This window comes from Mastomys coucha, unplaced genomic scaffold, assembly GCF_008632895.1.
Source record: "Mastomys coucha isolate ucsf_1 unplaced genomic scaffold, UCSF_Mcou_1 pScaffold15, whole genome shotgun sequence".
In the NCBI taxonomy this organism is placed as follows: Eukaryota; Metazoa; Chordata; class Mammalia; order Rodentia; family Muridae; genus Mastomys; species Mastomys coucha.
This window is the reverse complement of record NW_022196897.1, coordinates 44,377,618-44,385,120: the sequence shown is the minus strand read 5'-3', so window position 1 is coordinate 44,385,120 and position 7,503 is coordinate 44,377,618. Positions and strand designations below refer to the sequence as shown.

The 7,503-nt window shown below is 39.8% G+C and overlaps 2 pseudogenes; both read right to left on the bottom strand.

The window, feature by feature from the left end:
- Positions 1-2,748, bottom strand: part of LOC116091650 — a 7,222-nt pseudogene extending 4,474 nt beyond the window's left edge.
- A 10-nt stretch (positions 2,749-2,758) lies between these two features.
- Positions 2,759-3,425, bottom strand: LOC116091649 (annotated as a pseudogene).
- Positions 3,426-7,503: the final 4,078 nt, after the last annotated feature.

Genomic DNA, 7,503 nt, shown 5'->3' with positions numbered 1-7,503 from the left:
CATGTAAATAAAGAAAATATCTAATAAAAAAATAATAAAAAAAAAAAAGAGAAAGAAAGGCTCAGTGCAAGGATTTTAAACATCTAGTGTAGTCACCTGCCAACTAGTAAAAACTTTCTGTTGGCTTTAACCCATGTCTGAGTAGTCCTTTCTGGTGGCTATCCCACAACAATAGCCATACAGATATTGACACATGTGTATGCATCAAGGAGTACATTTCTGCATTTGTTTAAGGTTTGTTTTATTTTTAATTGTGCATATGCCTATGTGTCTGTATGAGGATATGTGCACATGAGTGCTGGTCTCCAGAGAAGCCAGATGAGGGAGACAGATCCCGTAGAAGTAGGGCTACAGGTTATTTAGAGCCACTTGACTTGGGTGTTGGAAACTTAACTCAGGCCTTCTGCAAGATTAGCACATACTCTTAATTGTTGAGCCATCTTTCCAGCCCAGATATTTCTGCACTTTTTAAAGAGATTTATTTATGTTATGGATATGAGTGCTCTATCTGCATGTATACCTGCATGCCAGAAAAGAGCATCAGATCACAGTATAGATAGTTGTGAGCCACCATGTGGTTGCTGGAAATTGAACTCATGATCACTGGAACATCAGCCAGTGCTCTTAACTGCTGAGCCATCTCTCCAGACATTTCTGCAAAAATAAATAAATAAATAAATAAAAATAAAATAAAATAAAACTCCTCCTCTGCCTGCTTGCTGTGGGACTGTTTGAGCTGCTGCAGCTGCTCCGCAGTTTCCTCCACAGTCCACTCTCCATGGACCTTACTGTCTCTCTAGCGGATGTTCACCATGGGCTTTCTCTTTTTCACCAACAGCAAGGATGAAGTTATACTGTGCTAACTGTGCATTTCTGATCTTCTTATTCAAGGTACAGCATGAATCCAGGTCAATGTCCGCCATGAATTTAGCATCATGGAATTGTTGCCGTGCCTTTTGAACATATTTATCACATGTTGGTCCCACAGGAACCACCATCAACTGGAGAGGAGAGAGCCAGAAAGGCCATTTGCCCCTGTAGTTTTCTGTAAGGATGGCAATTATTATTTTTATTAGATATTTTCTTTATTTACATTTCAAATGTTATCCCCTTTTCTGGTTTCCCCTCTGAAAACCCCCTATCCTATCCCCCTCCCCCTACTCACCAACCCACCTACACCCACTTCCCTGACCTGGCATTCCCCTACACTGGGGCATAGAGCCTTCTCAGGACCAAGGGCCTTTCTTCCCATTGATGTCCAACAAGGCCATCCTCTGCTACTTATGCAGCTGGAGCCATGGATCTCTCCATGTGTACTCTTTGGTTGATGGTTTAGTCCCTGGGAGCTCTGAGGGTATTGGTTGGTTCATATTTTTGTTGGTCCTATGGGACTGGAAGCTCCTTCAGCTCCTTCAGTCCTTTCTCTAGCTTCTCAATTGGAGACCTTGTGTTAGGTCCAATTGTTGGCTGAGAGCATCCACCTCTGTATTGTCAAATGGATGGAACTAGAAAATATCATCCTGAGTAAGGTAACCCAATCACCAAAGAACATTCATGGTATGCACTCACTGATAAGTGGATATGAGCCCCAGAAACTTGGAATACCCAAGATACAATTCACAGACTAAATGAAGCTCGAAAAGAAGGAAGAGCAAAGTGTGGGTGCTTCGGTCCTTAGAAGGGGAAACAAAATAACCATGGGAGGAGATACAGAGACAAAGTGTGGAGCAGAGACTGAAGGAAAGACCATCCAGAGACTGCCCTACCTGGGAATCTATCCCATATACAGTGACCAAACCCAGACACTATCGTGGATGCCAACAAGTGCTTGCTGACAAGAGCCTGATATAGCTGTCTCCTGAGAGGCTCTGCCAGTGCCTGGCAACCATTCTTTCCACTGACCCCAGGATGCCTCAGTGAACAATCATGGGCTCCTCTTATCATCACCATCCTGGCTGACCTAAGTAAGATTAAACCTGATGGGCAACTGAAAATTCAGCTGGATAGTTGCACATTGGTGGTAGCGGCTGATAGCATCTCTTATCTGTATATCAATCTTTGGACCATAGAATGCTCCATCACCAGGATTTAGTTCTCACTTCTCACCAAATTCATTCAAACTGTTTTCAAGTTTTTTCTCAACTTGGTTCCATATTTCAATATTTCCAAGAATTTTTTCTGGGCTAGAATAAAGATTCAATTTAAATGAAAATCCAAAGACACTATATACTGTACGAAGAAAATCCAAACAACTTTTGATTTCGTCTTCAATCTGCTCCATGGCACAGAATATGTGTGTCATCTTGTGTGTGTCATCTTGCTGGAATCTTCAGACCTGTGTGAGTACAGTGAGAGCCACTGAGGGGGCAGCTCTCGCCAGGACCTTGGCTGATGATCGAACATCATGCAGTGTCCTGTTCAGTTCATTGGTTTAAGGGCAAAATGCTCCTTCTCCACCTCAAAGGAGAACATGTTCTCACTGTAGTGCTGCCAGTGGCAAGAGGTCATCCAGAGCTGGCTATTAAAGATGTTGGGAGTGACGACCTCCTGGAACCCTCTTTTCCTATATTCACTTCACTCCTGATAAATTTCATTAGTGTATTATAAATGCAGGCTCCTTTTAGCAGGAAAAAAAAAAGAACTTCCAGGGCTGAATCCATGGAATAAATATAGTTCTTGGTCCCTCCCTGTGTTCCTATGGTCTCAGTTTTTGGCTTCCTCTTGGAACTTTTCCCACTCTTTCAGTAGGAAACATTAACTTAAACATTTCTAGTAATGTTTCCTTTTTAACTTCCAATCTTTCGAAAGTTTGTTTCTCTTTAATGATTTTCTTACACAAAGTTTCCAGGGAAGAGAAATCATTGCTGGATACACCCCCTTCTTTAAGGTGCATATCATAATCAAAGCCATTTTCTATTGGTGGGCTGTAATATAAGCATCTGCCATAGACTCTCTCCATGGCCTCACCCATTATGTGGGCACTAGAGTGCCAATATACTGCCTGTGCTTCCTCATCCTCAAACTTGAGAAGCCCTAAGTACAATCTGTCTCTAGCAGGAGGTCCAGGTCCCAAACGAGTTTGTTCACCTTAGCAACAAAGGTGTTGTCAGCCAGGACTTGACTACACATGCAATCTGATGCTGCGTGGTTTTCCAGGACTCCACATCCACCTGTTTGCCATCAGGTAGGGTGACTTCAATTGGCTTGCTATCTTTTGCTGCCTTTTCAGCCACGATAGAATAGTGCTCTGCTTTGAGTTTGTTATACATATTAAGGTGTATGTTAACATATTCATTAGGGACTCAACACTGACCTCCATCTGCACTTGTTCTTCTTGTCTCCTTTTTTTGCTTCTCCTCGTTGGCATCCACCGGCTTCTCTCAGTCCATCTTCCTAGAAGGGCTGCTAACTTTCTCCTCTGACATGGAAGGACCACTGAGGGAAAATACCGGAGAGCTACACCACAGAGAAGACCCCAGGCCGGCGGTGAAGACCTGCAGTTCCACACTCAGATTAAAGGTTTATTGATTTCAAATCTTGAACAGTCACTTGCTGAGTCCAAAAAGGGTAATAATAGGAGAAGGAAATAATTATGTCATCAGGGCCAGCTTATCATTTCAGTTTTTACACTCATTAATATAGAATCCTCTTAATGGTGGTAGCATATGCTGAAATCATGGTCTGCAGTCATGTTTCTCAGTGTCAACCAGAAAGAAATAGTATGTGGCCTTGTTAGCTGTTGTTTGCTTGTTTGTTTCTTTGTTTTTGTCTACTTGTCCCAAGCTGCAGTCATCTAAGAAGAGGAAATATCATTGAGAAAATGCCCTCCAGCATATTGACCGACAAGCAAGCTTATGGGGCATTTTCTTGGTTTAAAATTGATGTAGGAGGGCCCAGTTCACTGAAGGCAGTGCCACCCCTGGGCAGGTGGTCCTGAGGTATATAAAACCAGCAAAGTGAGCAAGTCAGGGGGAGCAAGCCAGTTAATAGCATTCTTCCATGATCTCTAACTTAGCTTCTCTCAATGATACAGTGTAGTCTGTAATACATCCAAACCCTTTCCTCCCCAAGTTGCTTTTGGTCATGGCCTTTAACAAGGCAATAGAAAGTAAACTAAAACACTGAGTTTAAAGTATTCTGCATGGATATATGTATATTAAACAGGTATTACATTAACAAGAACTCAAATACCCACAATGTTCCATTCAAGTAGTAAACACATGGATATGTAACACTTTAAGCATGTATTTTCTAAATTAATATATAAAGGCTTCCTTTTTAAATATTGTTGCATAATTCACATGCTTCATCCATTAGTGAATTATATTCTTCAATAATCATTGGCTTGTTTAGTCTTCTATAGCAGTAACCATTCAAAGAAGTCACATTAAAGACTATGACATACCAAAATAAATGAACTATATTTCCATTAGATTTTTTTCCTATAGTCTTTATTATTTATTCTGAGGCTGTGGAGTTTGCATTAAGATTGGGGGAAAAAAAGATAGTAAAAGTGAATTCTCTATGAATTCTCACTTGTAGGTCTTATGGGATAAAACAAAAGATGGAGTTAAGTCAGCAGAATCGGAAAGGCAGCCACAAAGCGTGACTGGTGGAACCCATGTTCCAAGCAGCTTCAGGGTAACTTGACACATGGTACTTCTGCTCCCCAAGGAGGCAAAATTGGACTAAATGAATGATGCAGGCAAACTGAAAGATCCTGAGCTGATGTAAAAAGAAGGATTCCAGGTGAATTACACAAAGGCCGCTCCTGAAATCCAACAGCAAAAGTAGCACCTGACTGTTATTTTAGTAGATAGTCAAAGTAGGAAAGAAATTAAACTCAAATCACTTTATTTTGTTTGTATTTTATAAAAGTATTTTTTGAGAGATAGCTCATAGATCATATTAAAATTTTGGTGGCTGCTTTTTCTGAACTGGAAGGATTAACATTTGAGGACAGCTTGTAATGACCATTCACTGGGGTCATTGTAGAACACTCATTGTCTTATTTGCTCCTCATGACAGCTTAAACCAAAAAACAATATTACTATTCTAATTCTAATTCCTCTTATTATTGCTTTGGCTTCTTGAAACAGGGTCTCAAATGTAACACAGTCTGGCCTTGAACAGGCAAGCTCCTGCCTCAGCCTCCTTAGTGCTGAGATTACAGGTCTCCACTCCCCTTTTATACCCAGTTCCCACTGTGGCACCAGAACTTAAAAGTGTTAATTAAGCAGTGGCCCAAGTCTGTGAGTATTTGTCACACAAGCCTGGTGTGTGACACACACATACACACACACACCAAAGAAAACTGGATAAAGTGACACATATTGGTAACCCCAGAACTTTTATAGCCAAATAGGGGGCATACACTAGAAAAGCACCTGGAAAACCATGGGCTAGCTAAACTGGAATAAACAAGTGCCCTGACCTCCACAAGATAGGGAGGATCCCTCTGAAAGTTGTCCTGACCTCGAACATGCATGACATAAACACAAGTATGCCCCTGTACACAGACACACACTGAATAAATTTATAAACACTTTGCTCAAAATTTGTTCATTACATAGTCATGTGGATAAGAAACAGAGGCGGCCAAACCTGAGATTACTTTCTTCACATCTAAAGATGCTAACCCTGTAGGTGACCGATGACACCACAAGACTCACGAAATTCAGATGTGTCTTAGAAATGCAAGGAAACTTTCATTCACCAGTGACCGACAAGCCACTGAATCCAGGCACAAACTTCTCATTAAACAAATACAGAACAGAAAGCCATCCCAACAAATGACACATCTACGATTTTCACCATTCATAGACACCTAGGATTTTAGCCCCGATAAATGTCCTGTGAGCATTGATTATAATACCTAAAACTATTCATGGGCATTTTTACATAAGTTCATTCCAATTCATGCACATACATTTAAGTGAGTACACATGAACACTCTATTGAAATACAGGTGCAACTGGGAATAAATGTTACTTCCATTGGCTGTATCGGAGAAGGCTTTATTTCTGTTAAACTTTCATGCCTCTCACATCCCCCACAGAAAATTCCCTAAATTAAGCTTGTAATTTTAATCTTGGTTTCTGAACATAGAGAGCATATGTTATAAATATATTTCTTCAACTCAACTTACCATCTTTATAAATTTTATTTTCTGCTTATTGGCATGATGAAAATTTTTTATTATGAAAAATTCAAACATATGGAAAAGATGAGAGAATTGTATAATGAACATGCATATATCCATAATGTAATTCATTGTAGATTTTAAAATTAGAATTCTGTTTTACTTTTATTTATTTATTTATTTATTTCATATGTATGAATCTATGTCTTCTGTGTATCTATGGAAGTCAGAAGAATGTGTTGACCTCCCTAGAATTGAAGTTACAGATGGTTGTGAATCACAGTGTGGGTACTGGGAATTGAATGTATGTCCTCTGCAAGAGCAACCAGTGCTCTTAATCACAGAGCCATCTTTCTAGCCCCTGTTTTGCTTTTCTGGTTAACGTATTTTGTATTGTCCTGTCAGAACTAGTTACTGTACCTAAAACTGTTCTGAATGAAATAGTTTTTACTGAAAAAGAGATATTTGACATATTTAACTTTCTGTTAAATTAGTATGTTTTAGCAAGACATGGTGACACATGCCTATAATGCCAGTATCCAGGAGGCTGAGGCAAGAGGTTCATTAGTTGAAGGATGGCCTGGGATACAGCAAAGACCCTGTCTCAAAACAAAAAAACAGCAACAAACATACCTCAACTTTTTTAAATCACTAAAAAGTTTCAAAGTCAGGAACTGGTAATCTAGCCATGATGACAGACACATATAATCCCAACAGTTGGGAGAGTCGTGTGTTCAAGGCCATTCTCAGCTTTATAGTGAATTAAAGGCTTTTGCTATATGAGACTTTTCTCAAAAGTAAACAAAAGGAATCAAATTAAAGAGAATGGGGGGGAGACAGAAGTGAGGGCTTGGTATTAGTTCTCACCTGCAGTAGCTATAAGGAGAATGTTATAAGGAGAATTGCTTTTGTTAAGCATTATTATAAGAATACAGATTTTAAAACATTAAATTGCCCAAATCAGTTACAGTTAGTATTACTATAATGCTCTGATTGTTCAATTAAACAATAATGGCCCACTCATTTTCTTGAGCCTTCCTTGTCTGCGTTTTGGAGGGTAGAAGGCATGATTTGCCAGGGAGGGCTGTAGGCACAGGGAAGAGGAAATTGGGCATGTGGTAACGGCTTACAGGTGGGATGAGATCAAACACAGTCACATTTACCAAACAGATGGCAAGGAGAGAAAGCTGAGATGGAACCAGAAGGGAAATATGAAGCTTTATTTTGACACGCTGCTGTCATTTTTAGATACAAAGAATGATTTTTAATGGCTACCTATAATTATTTTGTTCTGCTACCCATTCATTTGCAAAGAGCTGCCTTGAGCTCAACTCTTTTATGCATGTTTCTACCTGGATAAA